At 38.5% G+C, this 27523-nt stretch overlaps 1 protein-coding gene across 1 annotated transcript in view; it reads right to left on the reverse strand.

Moving 5' to 3' along the window:
• Positions 1 to 27523, reverse strand: part of LOC122812089 (E3 ubiquitin-protein ligase TRIM39-like) — a 182683-nt gene that overhangs the window by 59238 nt on the left and 95922 nt on the right. The window lies entirely within an intron of this gene.

Genomic DNA, 27523 nt, shown 5'->3' on the forward strand with positions numbered 1-27523 from the left:
CAACAAAGATGGTTGTCAGGATTCATTCGCCGGAAAATAACATCTATTTCCACAAGGCCAGTACCTTCTTTCTTGACAGTGTCCTTAGAACTAGCAAACACATTTCCAGCCATCTCTTTTTTGAGTTTTATGTACTTCTCTAGCAATTAATTCCTGCCTACCAGTTACCTCTACCATCCTCCTTTCTTACCTTTTATCATCACATGCAAGTTAACTCGTTAATGTACACTCTGCATTCTATGATGACTACAAAATGAATTCGGCTCACAGAATCATCAGAGGTTCAAATATGTCTCATATATTCAGATTTAATGCGTTTGTAAATGAGTCGTAGCATCTGACATACTAAACTGACCATAGGAGAATGAAAAGGTAACAGGCACACACAGAATTTAGATGTTTAAGGACCTTTATGATGATTTTTTTTTTGTTCTGCAACTTAAAGTTGAGGGGGGTACCACATCAGAATGGCATAGGGCAGAGAAATTGCTAGCTACGACTCTGGCTTCCCACTCCTGCAGCAAATCAAGCATATGGTGCATGAACTCATCACAATGTTGTTTGCACTGTTTTGCAAACCATTAACTGTCTATAGCTCTAGAAAGCTTCTGGTCTAAGTAATACCGGACATCCACATTCTTAAAGAGTTGTTCACAAAGATCCAGTAGCTGCCATCTGTAGCAGCTATAAGGAAGAAAAAGAAAAAAATCTTCATTTCCCTTACATATGTTGTATGATGTTAGAAGCCAGACCTGTCTTGCAAGATGCTGAAATCCAAACAGTTACACAAAATGGCCGAGAGCTGCAAACCTACACATATTTCAGATTCACATTCCATGCAAGCATTCTCTGCTAACTCATGCAGTGAGCATGCCTGTACAGCTACTGTGCATTAGTATCTGGACTCTATGAATGTGACAGAGCTCTCAAGTACCTGTTGCATGAAAAGGCTCTGATGCACAAAAGCTAAATTACGTGATTTACAAAACCCGAATTATATGACTCAGACATTCATGCTACAATGCATTATTTGCCCAAGTACTTCACAAACTATGTATAAAATTGTAAAGTTTGAAAAAAATCTTTACCATTTTGCTCACATGTAACTGGAAAGTGATTTTCTACAAGTCTTTCTGCAGATATCTGGTTTTCACTGCTGTGCATACACTTCTCATTTTGATAACTGATGTCAGTCATCAACAACATGACAATGTGAAGTGTGTCACGTTGGTGCATCTACATGTGTTAGCAGAATGGTTTCTCATATATGATGTATGGATTCCTGGCTGTCTCAGTGACTCAACTGCATTTTATGAGCTTTGGTAGGGGGCTTATCATTCCATTTGAGAAGACTATTTAGAGGCTAATCTCTACTAAGAAGTGTTATATTGTACTGCAGCATACAGTGAATAAGTGCATATGTGGAACAGGTACATTCTCAGTTACTGTACAAATATTCCCCTTGTCTAAGCAGCTGTCAGTACATTCAGAAGGCATAGCAGACAGTTGCTGAAGAAGTTCAATGATGCTGAAAGTGACGTTCTGCTGTAGGCAGTCATGCAGTAGGGTCTATGGCTAATGGGTTGAGGTTTTGCAGACCAATTACTGAGGGATCAGGCATGATGGATGGCAGTCAATGCTGAAGCATATCACAGTGGTGGACTGGCACAAGTGCACACTGGTTTACTATTGCTGGTGTCGCACGACCGATATGATCAGCAGTCCCAAGCTTAAGGCACAGAAGATTGCAGATGAGAATTTCACCACCAGGTGTAGCCCTCCTGGGTCCACAACACTGACAGATATGGATTTTCTTAATTCACTGGAAGGAGAAGATGCAGTAGCATTAATACCCAGTGGTAGTGTGAGCATCAGTTCCAAGATGACCTATCCATGTCTTTGTTGGTGATACAACAGGTTAGTAGGATATAGCAGAGGTTTGCATATGCATCCATTACACATGCTTGTTTATGTTAACAAAGTAGGGAAAAAGCACATTTCTCTTCATAGGTACATCAGGACTGCAACAAGGTGGTGCTGCCAGAGAAGGCAAAACTAAGCAACAAGAAATTCACTACATTTACACTTTTGCCCACATTCCACATAGGCACCCTTGTAGCATATGTAAGTGTACTCAGTGGTGTTCTGTACGTTATGCATTCACAGATAGATGGCTAACAACTAGCAGTGGCTGAAGTTCAGCAATGGTCTGACGTTAGCCCCTTTGCAAACTCTGACAATGATATTTAGGTACATGGGCATGTTACAGTAACAGCACACATCAGCACTTGTGTCTGTCTCACTCCTGGGTGGAGAAAGTACAGTTGTGTGCACTTACCATAAATGTAGATGTTCGAGTGTATTCAATGTTGCAGTCATCACATTTGGGTTATCTGCCTGCAGGTAGCCCTCAGCTGGCCTGAATACCAGAGTCTTTGGATTTCTGCGTCAGATGCTGTCTCTTCTTCCATGACTTCAGGTCGTCAGGAGAATAAAACATGCAGCCGACGCCATTACATCAATTTTTCTTGCCACAGATGTCAGGTGCCCCCCACAATAGGAAGCAATTATATGGTATGGTACACCCCCATCAAAAAGCAAATACACCAGAAAAATAAATACACCAAAGAAGAAGGAAAGGTAGAGCCAAGAGAAGTCAGGTGGCTGGAGGGAGGGTAACCAGGACTGCAACAGTGAATACACTTGAACGTCTACATTTATGGTAAGTGTACACAACTGTATTATGTTCTTCATATTTCACTGTTGCAGTCATCACATTTGGGTTGATTCCTAAAGCTAAGGAAGGGAGGAGGAAGTTAAAGAGCATTAGGGCCAGCTATTAAGCCCTGCAAGACTGCAGTGGCAAATCCAGCTCTGGATTTAGAAAAGATAGGCATGTGGTAATGCTTGGTGAAGGTATGTACCGAGCTCCAGGTAGCAGCTTCTAGAATGTCCCTGGTAGGGACTCCTCTGAGAAAAGCTGCAGAGGTAGATGCAGCCATGGTGGAATTTATTTATTTATTTATATCTGTTGACACGACTGGACGTAGGTCCATTTTCAGCGGAGGCCCAGGGAGAAAAGCTCCACAGTTAAAATAAACAGACAGTAGTTACATTGGATTACATAGCAATTCACAATTTACATAGCAATTACTTACAACATATTTACAGATGAAGAACATAGTACATCAGTAGACAACTAGAATCTTTATCTGTGAAGTACATAACAGACATTAATAAATGTTACAAGAAGAAGTTCCTGCTGTATAACAAGTACTGGCTTATGAGCATCTGAGCTTGCTATAATCAAGGTAGTTAGTGGAGTGGAAAGAAAGGTAGTGGTTGGATGGGGAGGGTGATATTAGAGTGGGAATGTGATTGTATCCCCTGTGGGGTAGGTTTTCCATGGTGCTTGTAGCAGAAATGAATGCAATGGGCTATCTATTTGGAAATGGTTTGCTTTGAAATGGCCTTCCCCTCTGCCCCTGCAGCAAAGCCAACTAGCAGCTGTTCAGATTTTCTGAGAGGTTTAGTCCTGTCCAAATAAAATCTAAGTTGTCTCTGCACATCCAGAGAGTGCAGTATTCACTCCCCTTTGTTTTGTGGATTAGGGAAAAAAGTAGGCAAATGAATGGACTGATTTAGGGCCACACTAGACACCACATTGGGCATAAAGGAAAGATTATTCCTGAGGGAAACCATGTCTGCATGGAAGATAATGAAGGGTTCCACTGCCATGAGGGCTTGTAATTCAGACACTCTTCTTGCTGAAGTGATGGCTAGAAGGAAGGCTGTTTTCCAAGAAAGGAATTTCAACTCTGCTGTTGCAGCTGGCTCAAAGGGGGGTGAGCTTTTCCAATACAAAGTTAAGGTCCCAGGCTGGAGTGGGAGCTCTCCTGGGGGGGGTCTTAAATTTTTGGCCCCTTTAAGGAATTGTTTTAGCAAGGGGTGAGAGAAGAGGGGTGGCTCAGTATTATAATGTGCAGAAATGGCAGAGGCATGAATTTTAATTGACGAGAAGGACAGGCCCTTGTGGAGCATTTCTGTTAGCTACTGTAGAATATGAGGTAAGCTGGGCACCGTTGTGCCCATCCCCTGAGCCTGGCTCCAGGAACAGTATCTTTTCCACTTTTCAGCATAGGATTTTCTAGTACTAGGCCTCCTTGCTTCCAGAATGACATCCAGCACCTGCTTACTGAGGGATGCTAGAGGAGAGCTCAAGGAATTAGCCAGGCTGCAAGGTTCAGGGTTTGAAGCTGAGGGTGCAGAATGTGGCCCGCCTGTTGGGACAGCAGGGAAGGGGTCTGAGGCAGGTGCCATGGTTGCAGCAGTGTCATACTGCGCAAGAGGGGATACCAGTGCTGGCAAGGCCAGTCTGGTGCAATCAGTATTGTCCTTGGCGTGTCCTGTTTGATCTTTAGTAGAACCTTCGAGAGGAGAGGCAGAGTGGGAAAGGCATAAACCGAGAGGCTTTCCCAGGTAAAGGACAGGGCATCCACTTTCCAAGCTTGACTTTGGGGACTTCTTGTACAGAATTTGTTCAACTGGTAGTTCTGAGGGGAGGCAAACAGGTCTACCTCTGGACTCCCCCATTTGTTCCTCAAGAGATTGAATATTTTGGGTTCTAGTTTCCATTTGTGTGGGTCCATGAGATTTCTGCTTAAGTCATCTGCCAGTGAATTTAGTTTGCCTGGCAGGAATTGAGCTTGTAGGTGTACTTGGTAGCTCAAGGCTGTGTTCCACAGAGCCATGGTTAGTCTGCAGAGAGGGTACAAGTGGGCTCCCCCCTGCTTGTTTATGTACCACATAACTGTGGTGTTGTCTGTCTTTACCAATAGTTGTCCTAGAAGAATACGGTCTTTGAAGGCTGTCAGAGCATTTTGTACAGCTAACATTTCTTTTTGATTGATATGCAGGTGCATCTGTCTCGGGTTCCATTTGCCCTGAATGCATTGCCCTGCCATGTGAACCCCCCGTGCATAGTCTGATGTGTCTGTTGTTATGGTTTGGGCAGCAGGGGGTAGAGTGAAAGGGAGTCCCTTGTTGTGGTAGCAAGCCTCTGCAGACCAAAGGAACTCTGTCTTCATACAAGGAATGATAGAAATCGTTTCCAGGTCCTGAGAATGTTGATACCATTGGAGTTTCCACATATGCAGTCTTGCATATGGAATTAGTAGAATGCAAGAGGCCATGAACCCCAGGGCTTGCGGTATTTTCCTTGCAGATAGCTGGGGTTTTGTGGCCAATAGTTTAAAGTAAGTTGTCAAATAAACTTGTTTCTCCAGAGTGAGGAATGCCATCTGGGAAGTTGTGTTCAAGCTTGCTCCCAGGAATACAATCAGTTGGCAGGGTACTAGGTGAGATTTCTTTTCATTGATGGTGTACCCCAGTGAGGTTAGAAGTTTATTTAGAAATGCCAGGTGTAATAGCAAGTCCCAGCTTTCTGCCTGAATCAGACAATCGTCCAAGTATGGGTAAATTTGAATACTTCTCTGCCTGCAAAATGCAATGGCTGGAGCTAGACACTTTGTGAATACCCTGGGCGCAGTAGATAAGCCAAAGGGAAGTGCAGAGAACTGATAGTGCATGGAGCCTGCCCTGAAGCGTAGGCATTTCCTGCAAGATTCCCTTATTGGGATGTGCAAGTAAGCTTCCTTTAAGTCTAAGGTTGCCAGCCAGGAATCCTTGGCTAACATAGGAAGAAGCTGTTGAAGAATTAGCATTTTGAATTTTGGAGCTACCAGAAAGGTGTTAAGAATAGAGAGGTCCAGGATAGGACACCAGGAGTTGTCTTTTCTGGGTACCAGAAAAAGTCTTGAATAAAAACCTCATCTCCTTTGTTCTGCTGGCACAGGCTGAATAGCCCTGATACTGAGAGAGAGAGAACCTGCTGTTGGGCCTCCGCCCTTTGATTTGGGGGTAGGTTTGGCCAACCATTTGGCATTGGCAGTGTGTGGAAGTGGAATCTGTATCCTTGGGAGACTATGTTCAAAACCCAGTTGTCCTGCGTAATGAGTTCCTAGGTTTTTTGCATGCAGGGTGAGCTTTCCTCCTAAGGGAGCAGGTAGTTGAGCAGGTCTTGGAAGGATTAAGGTTAAGTCATTGTGCCATTTTTCCGTAGGGGGGTAGCTTACTACTCCCTGCTTCGGAAGTGGGAGCCCCCCACTGCTTATATCTGTGTGTAGCCTGAGACTGTAGCCTAGGTGGTCTGCTGTTCCTGGGTTTGGACTGAGAAGGCCTGGAAGGGACTGGAAAGGACCAGTTCTTTGAAGGCCAATGACTACTAAATCTGGATGTACTTGTAGGAAATCTTTAACAGTTTACATAGATTTAGCTTTTTCTTCCATCCTTTTGAGGACTTCTTCTGCTTTGTTACCAAAAAGGCGGTCTTGGTTTAAGGGAGAATCCAGTAATTTAGCTTTAACATGTCTGGCAAGTTTTGTTCCTTAAGCCAAGCATGCCTTCTAAGTACAGACCCAGTGACAGCAGCCCTGCAAGATGCTTCTAAAGCGTCAAAACCAAATTGCAAAGTATGTTTACCAACCTGTTCTGCAGAATGCATTAAATCTTGCAATTCTTTGTGTTCAACACAGTCAGGAATCAACATAATTTTCTGTTTTAAGTAGCCCCATAATATACTGCTGATACTTTAACATATGAAACTGGCAATTTAAAGCCCTAATGGCTAAAGAAGCAGAAGTGTATACCTTCTTACCCCATCTGTCCAAGGCTCTAGAATCTCTATCAGAAGGGGTAGGATTTTTGGCAGCAGTAGCCTTAATGTCTTTTGGTCCTTGGGAAATGTTTTCTGGATCCGCAGAATTCTTGAAGAGTTACTTGTCAGAGTCCGGTACTCTGTTGTACCTGTCAGATTTTCTGGGAGCTGGAGGTAGTGTCTGGGGTAAGGCTAGATTCCAAGAAAGTATCATCTACAATGTCCGGAACAGGAGGAATAGCTAAAGGCCTGTGTTGAGGTAGGAGTAAGAATTCCCTAAGTCTCTTTCTGGACTCAGAGTAATCCTGGCTTTCCCAGCGGAAATGCTCCCTAAGAGTATGCAAGGTTTCACAAAAAGAAAGATCTTCTGGAGGGGAAGACGAGGGCAAGGAATCCTCTGCATTAGAATCCTCATAAGTAGATAAGGGCAAATCCTGGTAATCAGAAGGAGCAGAAATATCAGATTCCTGATCAGAAGAATCAGAAAGAAAATCAGTTCTAGGTCTCTTAGAGGGTGAAGGCTGGCTTCTCCTAATTAAGGTAATAAGGTCTTCAGCCATTCTAAGCATTTGTTTTTGAGGCATATGGGCCTGAGCCTGCGGTTTGGTCATTGTTTTTTCTAAGCATAGTGCGAGTTTGTGGCCTGGGATGAAAACAATGGTGTCGGTTTATATGAATGTCTGTAGGCCTGAATACACCTTCAAAAGCCGGTGCCTGCACAGCGGCTCCAGACCCATCCAAGGTAGAGACAGACGCACGTTCCATAGACGAAGAAGCATCTTGCAGCATACCGGATTCCGAATGGGTCTCAGTAGAGGCCTGCGAATCTGAAGTAGCGGGTATCAGGGGCTGCGAAAGCACCTCACTGAATACTGGCAGACTGGCGTCTAGCTTAACGGAAGCGTCATCGGCAGTTTTGGACCTATGCGGTCTGTCTCTGTCTTTATCCTTACGTTTTTTCAGAAGATCGGTAGTCGGATGGCTTAAAGAAACCATTTTGGAGTACGCAGATCGAGTACAAAAATAATTGGCTGCAAAAATAGCCCGACAACGAATAGTTTGGGCGTTGAACAAGGCACAAAACCGACAGCGAGGGACGTCGTGGTCTGGGCCTAAACAGGGGATGCAGTATGAATGAAAATCCCTATGAGGTATTTGCTTTCCACACGTAAGACAAATGTTAACTTTTACTGACATCGGTTAGAGCAAGAAAAAGGATCCCCAATAGGGTACTTATCTTTTCTGAAGACTTTGGGTCTGAAACTCAAAAACGAAAATTTCAGGAGATGGCCAACCAACACTTGCAAACTGCTTCTGCTTCAGGCACCACATGGCAAGAAAGACTGATGTAATGGCGTCGGCTGCATGTTTTATACCCCTGACGATCTGACATCATGGAAGAAGAGACAGCATCCGACGCAGAAATCTGAAGACTCTGGTATTCAGGCCGGCTGAGGGCTACCTGCAGGCAGATAACCCAAATGTGATGACTGCAACAGTGAAACATGAAGAACATCTTCCCTCCACATAGGATATATGTGCAGCTTAACATACTGAGCAACCTGTGACTGTAATGGTTAAGACCACACCATCTCCTATGGTGGAAGGGCCTCCTGTGATTGAAAGCCTTACATGTGCTACATCTGTGTCTGAAATGGCAGAGTCAGACGTATGCACTGTTTCTTCCATTATCATACCCACCACAGATCAGCAACACAAAGGTAACCAACCCTGTGACAACATACAGCTGCACCATAAAACGTATGCGCCATTGAGGATAACTCAGTGGATGTCCAGGAGTATCATTAAGGTACAGTCTGCTGACACATACACTGCAGTGGAACTGGCAGGTGTGTTGCTTGGCATTTTTAAGGATGCTGTCCAGCACTATTGTCAGCTGCATATGACCCAGAGCTCAGATATCATGAAATGACCGAACTACTGAGATATATGGTGACAAACACCACTTCAATACATACGTCCATGCATATGGTGACCACTGCCTTCATGTCTAACCAGACTGGCAGTATTGTCTGTGGACAGGATAGGATATGAACATAGGGCAAACAAGTATGTGGGGCCTTGCAGGGGCATGCTCAACAGCTATGTATGGAATTGTCACAAGGCCTTCTACCCACAACAGGTATCAGGAGTGGAATACCTCAGCAGTGACCTCCATCTAGATTTTGAACAGGAAGTAATATGCCATCCTGGCAATGGGGGGGGGGGGTCCTTTAGAGACTTGGCCTTCTTACCCACAAGATGAAACAGGTCATGGTCACGTGATGGTGTCCCATCCATGTCACAGAAGGAAAAAAAACCTTGATACCATTTATTCTTCCACCAAACGTAGCCTTTGCATGTGGCCCATTTGGCAAGATTTCTCACTTAGTTTTTGCTGTAAATGACAATGACTGTCACCCACAGCAGTCTCCCTCCATCCCTCCTTCCTGTGTTGTAATAAGGTGATGTTATGAAACATGGAACATACCACAGGCATCTTGCTGGTTATCTTAGGAGAGTACTATAGAAACTGATCAGATCTATACAGGGAATAAAAATGTGCTTTCTGCAGCCCAAACACATGTTCACTGATGTTACATGTTTAGGTAAGGGGAATAAAGTAAGGTATTTTTTGTCACTGGTTTAGGGGCGCACACGGGTCATAAGCCAGAGTTCGGGGGTGGAACGGCCAACATCCCCTACAAATCTCAGTGCAGCATTTTTTGGAGGGAGGAGGGAGACTTGCTACATGTATAGTGTATGTGTATCTATCAGCATTTAGTCTGCATGATGTCCCAGGACTCAAGAACTAGACAACTCTGTTGAAAATCACCACTCTAAAAGTGGGCATGTAGGTTACATGAACTACTAAGGTTACACACACACACAGGAAATAACCCTCTGTGCATCACAGACTACCTGGCAGTTCAAAATATGGTACCATTTTCTACTGATAAACCACTGTGGCTGTGGACCAGGTGGAGCACGAGTGCAATATATTGCAACCAGTAACTCATGGAGGCGAAGCCCTGGCTCTCTCCTGTGTAGTCCTGGGAAAACATATATGCTCTTCCACATGTACCAGCAATATTTTGAAGAACTTACTAAACACTCATGAGGCAAATGCATGTAAACTACCCAAAGTGTCCTCACTAGGTCACTGACAGGTCTGTGTAAATAAGGACATTCAACAGTAAAGTCTTTCTGTGAGATGTGTGAGGGTGATATAAGGAGACTGATTATGAATAAATATGTGTTATGGTAATTTAAATAGAAAACTGAGAAAAAACTTTGGTAAAAATTGTGCTAATATGGACATTATCATACAAACTTAAAAAAAGGAGGGTAAGGCTGTGGTACTAGATAAAGAATATAATTTAATAACTATGTAAAACATGCTATTGGACTCCAGCATTTAGTAGGAGATAAGCAGTGAGAGAGTGAATATTATAAACGGAGATTATAATGGATGTTATCTGAGGAGCTGAATGAGAGCATTCCTTGAGGCATTGCCATCTACTGAATGGTAGATCTCCCAAAAATTCACAAATATTTGACTGAACTTGCACTTAGGCCTACAGCCCGGAATAGACTATATAACTGAAGCTGCATCAGTCTTCCCACAGTATGCTCTTAAGCCCTTAGTCATGACAATGTATGGTTACATTAAGGACACACAGGAGATTGTTTATTGTGGCTGAAGGAGATGTTTATGGAAGAAATTGGTGTGTTTGTGAGAGTACCTATACATTTACTATAAACCATGATGAGGTCTTGGCAGGTGTTGAATAGTAATACTATCTATTTGTTATGTATATGATCATTTAATATTTGCAAAAGGACTCGTATGTAAGGTCCATACGCATGAGCTCACTGGCACCATCTCTGAGAAAGTGGGAGTGTATAAATACTTGGGAATTGATGAAGGATCAGCAATAAAACATGAACAGATGCAAATAAAACTCAGTAAGGAGTACTTTAGAAAACTTAAATTAATCCTGAAAACAGCACTGACATCTAGGAACAAGATCCAAGCTATAAATCAATTTGCTCTTCCTTTCCTAGCTTATAGTTTTGGAGTGATTGACTGGCCCCAAAAACTGTTGGATATACTGGATATTAACACAAGAAGGATGCTTCATGCTCACCAAATGATTTATAAAAATCAGTGTATACCAAGATTATATATTCCCCGTTCTGAAGGAGGGATGGGCCTCCTTGAAATTGATTACATGTACAGATCTGCAATCGTGGGACTCCACACATATCTACTGACCTCACATGATCCAAATGTAGTGAAAGTTTTGAAACATGAGAATAAATTTAAGATGACATCTCTGCTTAATTTAGCAGAAGCATATTGACGTCAAGCAGGAATGAAAATCAAAGCATAAGTAGATAAAAACCAGGCAGCAACTGAATGTGCTAAAAAACAAAAGAAAGAATATAAGGTGAAGGACCAGATTGGAAGGCAAGAAATGTGGAAAAAACATAAATATAGTTGCAAATACAGAAAACCTCTGAAAGAGCCTCATGTTGATCAAGAAAGAATGCAGGAATGGTTAAGGAGAGGTGAATTCACATCAAGAAACGAAAGCTTAATACTGGCAGCGCAAGATAGTGGGCTATGTACACGCTGGTTTACAAAGTCCATTGAACATGTGGGAGAAACAGACATATGTAGGTTTTGTAAAACCGAATTGGAAATAGTCACACACCTTGTTGCTGGTTGCGATGCACTAATGGCAGAGGGACTGTATACTGAAAGACATAATAATGTGGCGGGACTGTTACACTGGGGATTGTGCAAACATTATGGTATCGAAGTGGCTGAAAAACACTGGAAACATGAGCCACAAAGAATCATAGAAAATGATGAGGTTTATATCACATGGGATCACTCTTTACCAACAGTCCAAAAAACAGATGCAAAAAAAACGGATATAGTGGTCCAAGAGAAGAAGACAAAAGTAGCATTGATCATTGAAATCGCCACATCCAGTGACTACAGTGTCTTGCGTACACAGAGACACAAAGTCATAAAATACCTTGATCTGCAGGCAGAAACAAGAACCATGTGAAAGAAAGATACCCAGACAGTTCCAATAGTAGTAGGAGCAACAGGTCTTATAAAAAAATAATTTACAATCATATTTAGATATATTACCATTTCATGTAACTCCGTACGAATTGCAGAAGGAGTCATTATTGGGCACATTGCGGGTGCTGCGAAGAGCACTTTTGGCTGACATCAAAGAGTGAAACAATACTAACTTCAGGAACTTTAATCATACTTTGACTTAGGAATGGGGTCCATTCCCATCAAGGTATTAGAAACCCATTTGACTTGGAGAACTTAAAAACACCAGAATCAGGCCATCTCTTTCTATCAGCAGGTCATGCAAGTAGTATATTTACATAATAAGTCTGTGAGCATTGTACACAATTGTAAATATATTATTGTTTATTCATATTTTGCTTTCTTTCATAACCCATTCAATCCCAGTGAATCTGTGAAACTCCATTATATTATAATACTACTTTTCTTTATGTTACTGTACTTTATCTCCTGCGTTAAGTCTGACGTTGGTCTTCTGTAATCAGTGCTGTACCCTGGTTAACAAATTCAAATAAAATAAAAAAATCCAAAGAGCACTCCCAAATAAAGGAGAAACCTAAAATGATAGGAAAAAAGTCTGCTGCTCAAATCTCCAACAGAGTCACGATATTTGAAGAACTCTGAAGAGATGTCTTGGGGGCAGATATCACAAGGAAATACACAGTCAGCACAGTCTTTTAAAACAACCCTCACCTTCCTGCAGTTAGTCAAGAGGTCCTACTTTTTATTCATTTAGCTCAAATCCAAGCTACACTTTACAGTTCCAAGCCAACTGAAGTAATACATTAACTGGCAAGATGTGGCAGACTAAACCCTTCTAGTGTGTGTGTGTGTGTGTGTGTGTGTGTGTGTGTGTGTTTCTGATTACAAGCAATTTCACTTTTACAGGTCTGCTGCCTTTTTTAGAGGGAAAAAAACAATTGCAGTTTCTGTACATTTTTATATTTTTTTACATCTTTACAGTAAAATAATTGCATGTTTTATACAAATGTTGACATTTCTCATCTTTGTTGTTCCATAACCGAGGGAAAAAAGCACAATTACAGGCTATTGTCAAGCTATTCATTTATGTGCTAGTCTCCAAAGGAAGTTGCTTATATAGTTGAATATTTTTATATTCCTTAAGTGAATACTCTTTCTAGTATCCTATGCCAAACTTCCTATACATTTTCTATGAAAATGTATATTTTGATACCATAGTTTCTGTATATCCTGTAAATCTCTCAGCGTTATGTTCTACTGCCTTAGCATATTCCACACACTTTTACATTCAACATCTTTTTACCATTCCTTTTGCCTTGGAGATCTACCACTCAGTGAATGGCAATGCCTCAAAGAATGAAGATGCGTACTGAAAATAAGAGAGATGTTATCATGAATCAAAAGCATGAGTTAACTGTTGTTAGTCTAATGGAGAGTTTGAGTGCTAGTTTGTTTGTCTTTTTCAACAAACTAGGAATACATTATTCCATGATAGAATGTTTTATGGTTATATCATTAGGTAATTTTTTATTTGGTTTAAAAGTTTTGTCCATAGCTGAAGATTTCATATTATTATATATAAAGTATATAATAAGTTCTGTACGTAAATGTGATTTCATTATACCTGTGTTTTTCTCTCTCTTATGTAAATGTCTGATTTTACATGCATATCTATTAATATTAAAGGACTGAATAATCCAGTAAAGATGGGGAGTCTGTTCAAATACTTGCAATTACATAAAGCTCAAACAGTATTTCTACAGGAAACACACTTTCACTAAAGATTTATTTAGTTTTAGCAGGTTTTGGCTTTTGATCTAAAAGAAGAGGCACCCTAATATTATGGAAGAACTCACCAGTAATACCTAAAGTATCTGAGATTGTCCTCTGGGATTCATTAAAGGCTTAATTAAATGGAAGAGTTACAAGCTGGTATATTAGTAAAACAAGAGAATGGGACAAAGAACTGAATACATTACAGACCAAAATAGACACACTAAAGTTAAATCTAAAACCAAATGACATTATTAGTCAGTCTGAACCTAAAAACCTAAATACAAAATATGTTGAAATTCCAAATCATAAAGTTTCAATAAACCTAGAAAAACTTAAACTTCAGGCACATTCAGTAAATTATTTAAGCTTGCATAAACTTGCTCTTAGATCAAAGAAAATGAATATAATCATATCAGAGAAATTATAAAACATATAAATATTAGAAAATAAAGAAGAACATATATTAAAGGTATTATTAAGGGCATTAAAATATTTTATGGAAATATAAATAATAATACAAATAACAATGATAATGGTGATATTGTTGAAACTTTTCTAAGGGAAAATATAAACAATAAAATAACAGCCAAACAAATAAAAAATGACAAACCATTCACTTTAACAGAAATAAAAGATCAAATAAAAAAGTAAAAAAAATAATAAGGTACCAGAACTTTATGAAATACTACTTAATTTAACCCCCACTGGTTATGGGATTAAGTATATATCCAGTTATATATAATATTAAGCTTAATGACTGAGATTTAATTAAATACACTTTTTAAGTGCATGTCATTATAAGCACTTTCCAAAATTGACTACATTTACCATGCATTCCCATAACTGCATTACTATTGCCCTACTCACAATTTTACTTCATAGTATTGTAAAAGTACTTACAGAAAAAGCAGTTTCACATTCAGTCAAATGATCTCCCAAACCAGTACACGTCTGTGTATTTATACAGATCCCAAGTTTCAGAGTGCTCACTTTTTCTCTTTTCCAAAATGAAATAGAATAAAATATCATATGCATTAATCAAAACAGTGCAGAAAAAAACTTGTCCTTCCACATCTGGGACTCGACCTGGCAGTACTGCCTCTGTTATCCCTACACTACCTGCACCCTCATGTAGCACTACCACAGCAGCTGGTGCTGCAGTACCCTCCAGGAGTACTGGCGGAGGTGGAGAATTCATCGCCAGGTGTCAGGTTGATGCGTAGGGTCACTCACCGCACCACTGATGTACACCTACACTAGCTCTCCCTCATGCTGTGTAAGAGGAGATGATATCAAGCACTCCAGCAGCCAGGGGAGTAAGGGGACAGTAATGACAGTCCTGTGGGTGAGGACTAGATTCTCACTGTCCCCATGTCGGACAGGCATGAGCTTGCATTGTCCCCTCTCTCATCCCAATCATGGTGTTCCCCAAACTTTTGTGTCCCTCACTGTCCCTGCGTTTTATCTTGTATGTCCTGTTTGTATACATTTGTTTCCTGACCTACCCAACTTACCTGACCCAGAAATACCAATGTCCCTTACCCAGCATTCCTCTCTTACTGAAGTAGAAAAAAATGGGCACCTGTCCCACAAAAAATATCGTCCCATACATAGTTCCCATTTAACACACGTGCCTTCTTGACATACTTAATTTGGTCCAATTGGCTATACAACATGATTCCACTGTTGTCCCTCCTCTTTATGGAGATGACAATCCAAATTCAGCTAATATTCTGTACATATTGTCATTTTACACTGTTGAAGAAATGGATAGCTATGCTACTTTCCTCCTTTCCTCCTGCACATTCCTATATTGCTTTCTCTTTGTTCTTCCCCCTGCTTGCCCCCCATTTCACCACTTTCCTATATAGGGAGAGGTGTGATAGTTGATTTTTTTTATTTGTACCAAGAAATCTGATAAAAAAATAGAACCACACACAACACAAAAACCAAAAAAAAAAAAAAAAAAACAATTGAGCCCTTCACTTTTAGCCTCTATGTTTGCTCAGAGTTTGGCATCAAGCACCAATGACAAACAATGGTCAGCAGCTCTTCAGTGGTGCAGTTACCTCTACACAATGCCACTTAAAATGCTGTGCTATTTCAACACACAGTAACACATGGTAAAGGTAGAATAAAGTAAAATGTTATTGCATTATCAATTCTTATTTAAAAGTATTGCATACACCTGGATTTGAACCCTCTATCAGCTGGGCTGAAAAAAGGATGTGTCAGTGCATTTACACCTTGCCAAAGAGTTAGCTAAACAGCAGATGTGTTTCATACACTCAATACTAACTCTCATAATTTTAACAATGAGCCTAATGTTTGTAGAAATGCCTATCTCGCATGCAGAAAGACTTTGCGAGCCATTGCGCAAACTTGCTATTTACCCTTGCACTATGTACAGTAAATAATAGCATGCATTGACTGTCCATTTAGTCTTCATGTCATAAAAAACATGTGGAAACATAAAAAAATGAAGGCCCTTTCTAAAAATATGTCATATATTTACAATGTAGCCATGTTTACCTCCTCCCCATGCACTGCAACCCTGGTCTGTCAGTACTTCTTCACAAATATACCAACTGCACTACATAAATTAATAAGAAATGTGTGATATGCTACGTGCATCTTTAGAATGACACAGATTTTCAAATACTTGTAGTAATGTGGACAACTATTTGCATACAGTTTGTAAGAAAGTATACCTGTACCTTGAAACACAACCACCACATAATAAACACTGCACACTCATTGTGGTAACATGCAGAACTTGAAATATCTTGACACTTGAACTTACTCGCCTCCCAGCATCTTCACTCCAACATCCACTGCTGATGTCATTCATTATAACTTGTCCCGCAGCCTTCTAAAAGTCAGTCTTGTGCTCTGGTACTTGTATAAAGTATTATGTCCTCTAGCCTGTGTACCTAGATAGGTAGAGGTTCTGTTCTCACAGCAGTCAACTGGGAGGTGTGTGTGTGTGTGTGTGTGTATGTCTATCTAGTCATAAAAGCATAAGTGTGTATCCTGCAGTAACCACTCCAATCCCATGGATTGCCAATATTTTGGCACGTGCACAAGCCTACACATCCATTTCATGCTGGCCTTCCATCACCTTCTCTCCAAAATCCACTGCTAATATCATCCACTGTAAGTTGTCCTGCAGCCTTGTAAAAGTCAAACCTGTGTCACAGCAGTTGTACAAAGTACTGAATTCTCTGGTCTGTGTCCTCAATTAGGAAGGAGTTGTGTTCTGACTGCAATCAACTGGCAGGTGTGTGCATGTCTATTTAGTCAGAACAGCACAAGTGCTGCTGATATCACCCATTATAAGTTGCTCTGCAGCCTTGTAAAAGTCAAACTTGTGCCATGGCACTTGCATAAAGTGTTGAGTTCTATAGTTTGTGTCCTTAGTTATGTAGGAGTTCTAATCTCACTGCAGTTAACTGAGCTGTATGTGTGTTTGTGCCCTTGCTTAACATTAAAGAGAGCATTGCACACCAGTGTATGGGACACTGCTATTAGCATTTTCTCCACACCAGACACTGCTGATGTCATCAGCTATAAACTGTTGTCTTGACACTCACCAAGTCAGGACTTGAGCTGTGGCACTTGCCTTAAATACAGAGTTCTCTAGTCAGTGTATTTAGATAGGTAGGGGTTCTGTTCTCACTGCAGTCAACTGTGGTGTGTGTGTGTTTGTGCACTTGCTTAACATTAGACACAGCATTTTACACCAGCATCTGGGATACTGCCATTAGCATTTCTCCTCACGAGACACTGCTAATATCATCAGCTATAGCTGATTTGCCGATGTGCAGTATTCCCATCAGGCAGGGTCAGAAACTGGTCTGTAGGCCAGGCACAAGTTCCTTATCCTCTGCGATACAGATTATAGTGGCAGGGCTTTTAGTCTATCCACATACAACATGGCACTGTTTGTACGGCATGTATTTTCTTGGTGAGACATCATGGACCTTTTCGTATAAGTACACTAGTAATATCCCAGCTGTGTGCAACAGACATGTGTGAGTTGTTAATGATAAATACATGTGTTTTACATCTGTTAGCTGTCCTGAAAGAGGTCATCGAAGGCATGCATGATGAGAACACTATCATAATGTGGAATTTGACCAGGCCAAGGCATTTCACATAAATCCACACTGTATGATGTGGCCATAAACACCTATATCACCAAGTAGGTAGACCACTGGATCACATACGTGGCATTTAAATATGATGACACGTGTGAAGTGACATATATCTCTGGTCCAGTTATCAGGTCTGTACATCAGGACTGTTTGTTAGGCCCCTTCCTGCCTATTATTTAAGTCACAGATGTCAAGAATGACATACACATCCTGTGTCCAAACAGCTGTCTGGTGGACTACAGTTTATGAGCAATCATTGACTAAAACTGTGATATTAGTATAATACAGACAGTATCAACGCACACAAAAGATTGCTGCCACAGTTGTGACAACATATGAGATGAAATAAAAACATGGGGGATTTGTTATGTTATGAAAACAAATGCATAAACCAAGGATAATTTACACATCACACTCTATAAGCAGACCAACTGGCATGTGACTTGTGTCCTGGGGTAGATGGTATGTGGAACGTCCATCAGCATGTGGCTACAGTGGTGAGTCCTCCCATGTATTTAACATAACTACTGAGTATTTATTCATTTATTTAACATTTGTTTACCGGGAAAGTCCAACTTGGAATGAAGACAATTTTCAGCAGAGGCCTGGGGGAAAATGCTCCAGACACGTCTTTGAAATGTGAGAGAAAACCGGAGCGCCCAGAGGAAACCCACACAAGGGCAGGGAGAACATGCAGACCACCAGTCAATGAGTATGTTCAGGATATCCACATCAAAGGCTAGAATACCTCCATAATTCACAGCCTTCAACACACCAGTAACTGAGAAGAATGCAACTTCCAGTGATGTATAACTGAAGTGTAACACTTTTCCACAGTGAGCTGTCACACGTCTTCATGGTCATATCTACAGGTATTCTTTTAGGTGCATAAACATTACTGTCTGATGGTGCAGAACACCCAGCAAGGTGTTACACCTGATGCATGTGCGATACCTGTTCCAGTGATGCATACAATACATACATAGCTGTTCAACAACATTGATGCCATGGGTAACATTCATGACAGTGTGGATTGTGCCATATATCTGCCATGCACACCTGTCAACTAGCCTGTTTTGATCATAATGTCGCATACAGGTATACCAGTGTCACTCCTAACACATCCAGCAGTCATGACAGTGTGCTTAATTACCCTCATAGATTGCTGACATGTCATAACAGTTGTACAAGTGTATTCATACAGAAACATCTATGATCACTCAGAATCACATATGTTGTGTCAGTAACATGGGATTAATGGTGGTAGTATTATGATACTGCACATGATTATGCATGCTTCTTTTATTGTTGTCCATGAGCCTGTAAATGTGTTACTCTTGTTGGACACCTCTGCTGACATGACTCTCATATTCAGGCAAATCAGTGTGCACAGCTTCACAATATGAAAATAACCCCGATTGCATATAACATCCCTGACAGATGTCCTCATCATTGTTCATGTCAGGATGCTTATCTCACAAAGACATCTTCTCTATTGTTATGTCTCCTTATCTGACAGTCACATAATTTACATTTTCACTGTGCAGTCCATACTGTACCATGTTATGTGCTTAGTGTTCTTGCTACAACTGTCTTCCATTTACATGCCCTCATCTGCTGTAGATTACAATATTTCATCTGTCCTCTTTCCCTGTGTTCATTCTTACAATGTTCTGTGTGCCCCTATCCAATACACACACTTCCCCTGACTGTTTATTTTAAATGGCAGTCCATGTACCATTATAGATCATTTACGCAACTTGTACAGAATGTCTGGAATGGAAGTCCACAACACTCTGCACTGTATACCCTATCCTGTACTGTGTTTGGACCATACACATTACTATATGACAAAACCTGGTAGTCATTGTGGCATTCCATGCAATCCTGCTAACCTAGTTTGCTCTACTGCAAACAAGTTTGCTATTCATGTTGCTTTACACAGTTGAAATCTCAACTTTATGTCTGCTTAAGACATAAAAACTGTGCTTGTTTACGTTTTAATGTGGTGCACAGCATGCATATGCAATTAGCATTGCTGCTCACTGCGCAAACATGTAAATTCCATGTAGGACTTCGCAGGCAGCCTACATGGAGTTCATTGAACCCGACTGCACGTTTATGCTTTTCTTTTACAGAGTATTTAAACAGAGTGCTCCTTTTGATTGGATTAAGAGGATTACCCCCAAATCCCTGTAAAGAAATTCCCCATCAATATGACTTCTAATTTTTCTGGTAATTAAAAAAGAGCCCAGTAATTTATAACCTTAAAACAAACAGTTATAATAAGTAAACTTTATCAAGAAAACAGTTTCTTCCATAATGCAATCTTTCTCGATATACAGCTAGTAATCTGTCTTTTCATTGTTGTCTGGTGATGTTTTGTTTTTCAGATTTATAATTTTATATATTAAAAAAATGTATTAAAAATAATTCTTCTTAATGACCAACAAACCATACCTTTCATTTTTGGTTAGTTACTTTAATTCCAAGGCAATCTAAATAAAACTTAAAGTTATCCATCAAAATCTCAAACTGCATTTGTTTGTCTGCATAAAGAAGGATGTTATCTGCATAACACAAAATTGATTGAAACTATACCAGAATAAACAAAAATAAATCTCAACTTTATGTCTGCTTAAGACATAAAAAACTATATAAGCCAAATAAAACTGAACTTAAAATTGGACATCTTTGCCAAATGTTTTTACATATCTACACTTAGGTTCATAGGTATATACTACGCTAACGACCAAAAGGGCCTTCATAAACCTGGCCATGCAACCCAACACAGTTGTGTCCTTTTGTATCATGGGTATTTATTAAGAGGCTGTATGTTAGGAAGTTTCTAGAGCTTATGTGTGTGCGTGTGTGGGGGGGTATGTTATTTTGGACATTTCTGACTACCTCTTTCTATAACAGTTATGAGGGCCAGACCCTGGGAGAGTTTCTGATTTCCAATCCATTTGTCAAGGTTACTCTTAAATAAGGTTATGGACGGACTCTGTTTCACATGGCTGGGAAGCCTGCTGCAGAGCATGGAGATCCTCTGAGATACATACATGTCTTGTCAACAGGTCTTATTTATGTCACAAGCAAAATTAAAATCCTTGGATCTAGTGGTTCTGACGCTGTTTGTTCTGCAGATGTGCAAAAGTCCATCAGAGATGGATCCAAGGATGTTTTGTATGTCAGGCATAGATCTCCTCTCAGTATCCTGTAGGAAACCAAGTATAGAGACAGGGCTTTAAATCAATCTGTATAGGGCAATGTGCTTATACCCTGGATAATGCCAGTAAAGAACCTTTGTGGGAGTTCCAACTGTTCCTTACGTCTGATCAGGTACATACTGAAGGGGACATTATACTCAACGATGGGTCTGATAGGGGCCGAATAAAGTGGTACTATGACTCCCTTGGACCTGGCTGTCATGCCTTGACTTATAAATTGGGTGCCATAGAATGATGTCCTTACTACCTTGGCCACATGCTGGTCAAGGGCCAGATTACCGTATTCATATGTTCCCAATTCTCTGACTTCCAGGTCAACTTATAGGGATGTCATATCAATAGAGTAATTAGTCTGGGTGGCAGTTTTCCCAAAAACTCCGTAATGCATTTCTTGACATTAAGTTTTAATCTGTGAGCTTTGACAAAAGTCATTTGTCTGTGTTAGACCCTCTTGTAAGATGTTTGTGTCATGGCAGGACTCTTGCCATCATCTGCAAACTTGTGTCAGTTGATGGCCCCAGACATTAGACTTTTCCTTAAAGGCATAGATGTCAAATAGGACCCGTCCCAACACGGAGCCCTGATGTACTCCACTGGCGACCGTTCTCTTAGTGGAAATGGTCTAACCAGTGGCGTACATCAGGGCTCCGTGTTGCACTCCACTGGTGACCGTTCTGTTAGTGGAGATGGTCTAACCAATCCTGACTTCCTGGGTCCTGTCTGTGAGCCAGCTGGCCATTCAGCAAGTTATGTAGGGGTTTATGCCATGTCCAGGTAGGATTTATACACCATTTGTTCCTCATCAATTGCCTTGGCGACCCTCTCAAAGAAGTCCACAAAGTTTGTAAAAACAAGCAGTGTGCCAACGAGGTAAACCACGACCATATAAATCACAAATACCTCATAAAGAATTGCCCAGAGAACAACCTGTAGTAGGACAAGTTTAATGGTACAACACAGATAAAAACTCAGTACAAAAAATAAAAAACTCCAGTCAAGCGCTTTTATCCATAAAAATGCAGAACTTCATCAGAACAACATACACAGTTACAAGTAGTTTAAATAGTGAAAAAAACACCTCCCATCAAAAATGAGTAATATTTAAAAGGGAGCTTTGTTAAAACTAATAATTGGATTCTAAGGCTGCCTGGAAAGTCAGTATACAGTCTTAGATAATAAGCTATTGTTTTCGCTAGCCACAATGAAATGTAAGGTGGGGTGGGGTGAATATAGTTGTTAAAGAAGTGTCTTTTATGGTTGTTTAGTTAAAAAGAGGTTTTATTAAATTAAATAACCTTAAAACTCTCTACTTGAGTGAAAGATTGAGCTTGGTGTTGTATGTAATGAAAATTATTGTAATTTGAGGGCTGCACTTATGTGAAAAGCTTCACTGTGATTTAGAAACCAAGCTCCTTTCTCTCAGGCTCAAGCTTTCTTCTTTCACTAGATTATGTGAAGCTTTTTGAATTAAAATACCTGAGATAACTTGAAATTCTGACACAAACTGACAGAGTAGAACTGTTCAAGCTTGGAGATCTGGTTTGACAGGCAGCTTTGGGAAGATAATTTAAATAAAATGCAGAACCTTCTGAATATGCATTAGATCAAATTTCACTGTAACAATCCATAGCTATACAAGCTAGCATAGCACAAGAAAAGTTAATGTCATGTCACATGAAGCATGAAAGTTTATAATTCAAACAGAAAAAATGTACATTGTTCGAATGTATTATTTGTTGCAAACGAATACAACTATAATATTTAAAGTTTTATTTTAATGGCAAAATATATAAGTCAAGAGCATATTGATAAAACACACGATGGTTCCAAAGAAATAAAAATGTTGGGAATTTATCTTTGTAATAGTAAATCATAGTTTGCATTGTTCTTTAATAATGTACTTGATATATGCAGTTAGGAAATGTTTTTTTCTTAGTAAATAGGTCTAAAAATGAAACAACTGTTCTATGTATTTATATTAATAAAGACTTATAGGATACAGTTACACTTTTAGCTAATTGTTATTAGAGTTATATAAATTTGTGGTAGAGTGGTTTAGGGGTTATCTTTCTTCTCACTCTTTTTCAGAATATTGGATGAGTTGGTTTGCTTGAATGGTTAGACTATTCAAGCATGGAGAGTTGGACTCCATGAGGGGTAGGAGGGGTTTTAGAAGTAATTGTTTTATCACAGTCTTACTTATTGCCTGTTTATGAGTGTCCACAAATGTAATGATTTTGTTCCTGGATCTACTCTCAGAATTTACTATTTGTATGAGCATTAATAAGCAGTTCTTCATAAAAAGAGCATCATTACCTATAAGGAATAAGTATATGCTCCTGATAAATAGGACAAATACCATTTATTAACTGTATTTCTATAAATGTTAATGGATTAAACAATGGAGGCAAGAGAGGTAACTTAAATAGATATCTGAAGTTGTTTAATTCTCAGGTTATATTTCTACAGGAAACACATTTATTAGCATAAGATATAAACAGACTTACTACTAAGAGTTCCACTATACTATCTAGTTTACAACGTAATCAGAAAAAAAGGGGGGTAGCTATTTTATGAAAGAATTCTTTACCTATGCCCGAAGTTATGGGATCATATCAAAATAATAAAAGTATGTTTTGTACTGCTACTATACAATACAATAAGAATATATTAATTCTTGTTAATGTGTACTGGATTCCAGGAATAGGAGTCAAGACAGCTGATCAACATTTAGCACAAGTAATTCAATATGCAAAAGGCAGTATCATTTTGGCCGGAGACTTTAACTGTATATTGTCACCAAATGATACTAATACAAATAATAAAAGGAAAATGTATCCGTCTGTGAAAAAGTTAATGAAATTTACTGAATTATTTCAGTCTTAGAGATATAAAAGAATTTTCAGAGCCAAATTTGTCAATGCATTATTCTCTAGGCATTGAACACAATCCAGAATAGACATCTCTAATGACAAAGTAGACAAGCTGGGTAAAGTTAAGACTGTAACTTGCCCTTTTTCAAATCATAATGCAATCACTTTTGAATTGTCTTAAACTCTAATAATAATGTTAGTTTAAGAATAATACCAGCATATATAACAGGTTTACAAGAATTTAAAGACTATTTTCTTAAATAAATTTCCTCCTTTATAGAAATTAACAATACAGTTGATACTTCAGAAATCTATATATGGGACACTCTAAAAGCATATCTGTTTGTTAGAATCCCCAATTGCCTATCACATAAAAAAAGCAAAGGGACAAAGAATTACATGAAATACAGGGAAAACTTGATAAGTTGAAGTTAGAAAACCAGAATAATACAAATAATAGCACAGAAGAGATCAATAAGCTAAATGACAGGAAATTTTAAATCATAAAACCATAATCAATTTTGAGAAGTTTAAGATAACTAAGCTTTTTATCAACCCAAAGTCTATGTGCAATCGAGCCACTAAAACAAAATTACTCAGTAAATCCAGTCACATAAAAAAATCTATTCACATAGAAAGAAAAGAAAAGTAACAGAGATAGAAAATATTCTAAAGGAATTCAGATATTATTACAATGAAATTAATCAAAATAATATACTAAATAGATCCAGAGGAAACAATCAAAACGTTCTTTAGAAAAAAATATAAAAATTAGACTATCAAATGACCAAATGAAATTAACTGGCAAACCGATTTCTATGTCTCAACTTCAAACCTAAATTTATTTTATTTATTATTTATGTTATTTTATTTTACATTTGTTAACCGGGAAAGTCCAATTTAGAATGTAGCCACTTTTCAATGGAGGCCCGGGGAGAAATGCTCCAGACTTCCAATTTTCTAAACTGAAGTCTAATAAAGTACCTGATAATGTTTGAATTATATCTGAACTTTACATGATCTTACCCAAAGAATCCCCACACATATTACATAAGGTTTCTTCTATAGTTAAGGACTTAACTAAAGTTCCTCCTTCTTGGAACTATACCCTTACCTTTCCAGTTTTAAAAACTGACAAGGATCCTAACTCAACACTCTTCATGCAGACACATATCACTTCTAAATGTAGATTATAAACTATTCATGGAAATTCATGCTAATAAACTAAAACATATTCTAGTAATCAAAGTCAAAATCCACCACAAGACACAAAAACTGAACTCAACGCTGCTCCGACACAATAAAGGCTGTCCAGTAACCACAATCACGTTATCTTTGTATTCCAATTATGACCACAGAGTGAATAGGATTAAACTGATGTTTATTAAACAGGAAAAATAATAAATAATAAAATAGGTAACAGACTTAGCGCTTTCATCTCATCACTGAGACTTCTCCAGAATCCTGTTACCGTATAAACTAACTTGTTCTTTTATAACAAATAATTCTCACTCATTGGTCCACCAGAAACTGACATCATTAATTAATAATATAAAATGAAATGAAATTGTATAAATGAAATATAACTAGCCTTCGTTACTTTTCTTGACTGGGGCTGGCTAAATACTTTAATACAAGGAATTAATTAAATAAACAGACCACACAAAACCTGACTGTTTAACAGATTGTGGCTTCTAAATACTGAACTATCACTATACAAAACTTCGTTGTATAAAAAATGTATATATATTTATGCATATGTAAATCGATAGGGAGTCAACAGTAAAACATATGTAAACAAAAATGCTGAATATAAAAAAGCTAATATAAAAATGCAAATTTAAGATATGCAAATTTTGAAAAATGCAAGTATAAAAAGTACAGACATAAAAAGTGCAGGCATGAGGAATTCAGGCATAAAAAATGCAGCCATAAAGAATCAAGACATAAGTACAAACATAAGGAATCCAGACATAAAAAACTTTTTCACAGATCCCCAAAGATCTTGGGTCCACTGCCGTCATAAATGCCACAAAATACTGCAGTGTTAAATATGTTAGACATAAGTAATTGTATAAATATTCAAAACACAACATAAAATAGAATAAAACATATGTGTAAATGTACATCTATATATATATAAAAAATATATAAATATGAATAAATAAATAAATAAATAATGAGAAATATAACTTAATGTATATGTATTAAAATATGTGTAAATATGTATGAAATATATATATATAATAAATATATAATAAAAAATATTTACAATATGTATATTTATATATAATATATGTATTTGTATAAAATATTAAATGTTAAAATATTGAATATTAAATATTAAATATTGAATATAAAGTAATGCAAAACCAATAAAACTGAATGTTTGTTGAAATTGATTGAATGAATGAATAAATTAATTAATTAAATTTCATCTACTGTGTCTCTTAGGGTCACCTGCTAATACTTTTAATGCCGGACTAATAGAAATGTGGTCATTGAGTCCTTTACTACCACAAGCATCTAACCTTAGTTGCCATATCATTTCTTTGTATTCCAAACGTGTCTCCCAATCCCCTCCTCTTTCTGGGTAGACAATTTCCTCCAATACCCAGAACTTAAACTCAGCATGTGTGCAAGTCAAAGCATGTCTGTAAAGTGCATTGTTATCATTGCGTTTGTTAATGTCGCTCATATGCTCATATATTCTAGATCTGAGGTGGCGTTCTGTTTTCCCAATATAATAACAATCACAGGCTTTACAGAAGACGAAATATACCACCCCTCTAGAATATCAACTGTAGTATTTCCTAGCTTTAAGTGTAATTTGCAAATCTGAAATTCTAACCTCTTTCAATCCAGCTATGTAACAACATTGTGCACATCTACCACAAGCAAAACTCCCTTGCTTTTTAGTACTTCCACTACTACTACTTTTGTCCTTCTCTATGATATTCCTAATATTCCTATTTCTTCTGAAGCTGAATTTAATCTTGTTTTGAAAGACATCCGTTCTCACTGCCATGTTTTTGAACATTTCCCATGTTTCATGTATGCTTTTTTTCAACCAACCTATACCCTGGTGGTAAGTAAGGGTCAAATATGGTGTAACCCCCTCCTTAACTCTTTCCTGTGTATTCAAACTATTATTCCTACTGTCCACATTATTGACGTTTTCATTGGTATAATTGGTATTGAGTACTATATTTGCATCAATATTAATATCAATATTAAGTACTGAATTTACTTCAAAAACTAGCGCACCATCCTTAACCAATAATGGAGTATATTTAACACCTCTCCCTGCTGTTACATATTCCTTAACTGGGATAATAAAATCCATAGGATATCCTCTGTCCATAAACATTTTCTCTATATTGTTGATTTCGTCCAAAAATTCTGTCTCATCTGAAATCATTCTAGCCATCCTAATCATCTGTCCTTTTATAATATTCTTTTTAAGTTGGTAAGGATGAACACTATCAAAGTGTAAATACGCATTAGAGTAGTGTTCCTTTCTAAAATGTTTGATTTATAACACTTATTGTTGTAATCCTTACTCAAGTTTATATCCAAATAGTGAATTTCATTTCTCCCAACTTCATATGTAAATTGTAAAAATGAAGTTGTTTGATTAATGTAACTAATAAATTCATTCACCATAT

This window comes from Protopterus annectens, chromosome 9.part0 (assembly GCF_019279795.1).
Source record: "Protopterus annectens isolate FY-2018-M chromosome 9.part0, PAN1.0, whole genome shotgun sequence".
In the NCBI taxonomy this organism is placed as follows: Eukaryota; Metazoa; Chordata; order Ceratodontiformes; family Protopteridae; genus Protopterus; species Protopterus annectens.